This window comes from Pteropus alecto, unplaced genomic scaffold, assembly GCF_000325575.1.
Source record: "Pteropus alecto unplaced genomic scaffold, ASM32557v1 scaffold95, whole genome shotgun sequence".
Lineage (NCBI taxonomy): Eukaryota > Metazoa > Chordata > Mammalia > Chiroptera > Pteropodidae > Pteropus > Pteropus alecto.
In genome coordinates this window covers 16,413,535-16,415,582 of record NW_006441071.1, presented here as the reverse complement: position 1 = coordinate 16,415,582, position 2,048 = coordinate 16,413,535, and the positions used below count along the sequence as shown (strand labels likewise).

The window sequence follows — 2,048 nt, the reverse complement described above, 5'->3', positions numbered from 1 at the left end:
CCCAGCAGACAAGGCCACGAACACACACTTATTATATGGCAACGGCTGCTAGCAAGACTGACTGATTAGACAGTTTTGACTTCTGGGATGGTCCTGTCCCAGTTCCTGAGAAAGTCAACCTTAACCTTTGATTCATCGCATCAATATTTCTTGGTTTTGCTTTCAACTTGACATGAGTGAGTCCTCTGAACTGGTAACATCTCTATAATGATTCTTATGGTTTAATTCCTTTAGCAGAATCATAACTTTTTTCTGTTTTCCAATTTCTTGACTGAATTGCACTGGGACCTGGGATTTGGAAAATCACATATACATTTCTGGAAAAATGCCAAGAAGTCATGCCCTCACAGTAATACTACTACTGCCTTTAAAAGCGAGGTGTAGCATGTGATAGGCTTTGGCCAATGGAATACATTACTTCCAGGCAGGAACTGTGAGAACCATCGTGAGATTTGCCAAATTCCATTCTCCGTGCTGCACCAGTCATAGAAGCATGTGTTGAGTTTAGAACCTCAAGAACCAGGGCCCTCGAGTGACTATGATAAGCGGAGCCCACCAACAACTCATGTAGGACATGTAATATACATGAAATATTTTTGTGAGGTTTTGGAGTTGTCACTACAGCATAACCTACAGTGACAACTAAGTTTTGGGTAAATTACAAAACCTCTCTGAGTCACAATTCCCTTATTTGAAAAGAGAAAAGAGTAATTTCTACTTCAGTTTTTTTTTTTTTTTTTTAGTAAGGACTAAACGTAAGTGCTTGTAAAGCTTCAAATGCAATGCCTAATATATAGCAGACATTTAATATATTCTTCCCCTGCAAAGGATAAAGAAAACATTCTAGAAATAGATCACATGAAAAATTAGAAGTCAGAGTGGCATCAGACTTCCCAAATGTAACACTGGAAGCTAGATGTCAAAGGAGTAATGCCTTTAAAATTCTGAAAGAAAAATCTATACCCAGCCAAACTATCAACTAAGTTTCAAGGGTAGGATACTCTTTGCACAACATTCTTTACACCTTATACATGCCTTCTCAGAAAGTATTCTATCAAAACGAGTGCGTTATTCATCCAAGAAAAATACGCTAGGTTAGGAAACAGGAATCCAACCCAAGATAGAGGAAATACTGTTATCCCCTGATTGATGTCTGGCCAGCCTGGAGTGGGAGGCTGGGGCTCCAAGGGAAACCTAACCAGGAACAATATTAAACTTGTAGAAAACCTGATGAATGTGGAAAACAGTGCTGGAGGGAGAGTACGTTTTGTTGGTGAGTTTGAAAAGAATTAACATTACCTGGACAACTAAGGAAATAAAAAATATAAGGCAATTATTAACTATAAAGGACAAGAAAATTTTGAAAAAGAAGGGAAATGAAATCATATTACTTGACTCAGCATCAAAGAAGAATATTTACATGCTTTAATAATTTAATTGCTGGCTACGGCCATGCTGCCCTGAACACACCCGATCTCATCTGATCTCGGAAACTAAGCAGGGTCAGGCCTGGTTAGTACTTGGATGGGAGAACACTTAGGAAGACCAGGTGCTGTAGGCTTTAAAATAAATAAATAAATAAAAATTAAAAGAAAATAATTTAAGTGCTGATTTATTTTTTAATCAGAAATTTAAAAATAACTGCTAAACATAGATGGGATGGGGAGAGGAAATCAGAGATGTGCTAGATTTTCATCTTGTAAATTAGGAAATCAATAGATTATGCCTAAAGATGGTAAATCAATAAATCTAATATTATCAGATTATTTAAAAACACAGAGGCACATGCCAGAGGAAGCCCATGACAGATTTGGAAGCGGTTACATCTGAAAAGCTTCATTCGGGTTTGGGGACTAGTGTTTCCAGTTATAAATTGGGTAGTGCTATTTGACTTTTTAAAATATGGACATGTATTACTCTGAAATAAGGATTAGTTACTATTTAAAAACTAATAATTATATACCTAAATCTCTAAATATTTACAGGAAGCCCTATGTTTTTAAGTCCTGAGTCAACCGCCAGCAAGTTGTGTGACCCTGGGTAAGTCC

The 2,048-nt window shown here is 37.0% G+C and overlaps 1 non-coding gene across 1 annotated transcript; it reads left to right on the top strand.

Annotated features, from left to right (window-relative positions):
• The first annotated feature begins 1,442 nt into the window (after positions 1–1,442).
• On the top strand, positions 1,443–1,561 carry LOC112485042. Its single transcript, XR_003048351.1, has one exon. It is a non-coding gene; the product is annotated as a 5S ribosomal RNA (ribosomal RNA).
• The last annotated feature ends 487 nt before the right edge of the window (positions 1,562–2,048 follow it).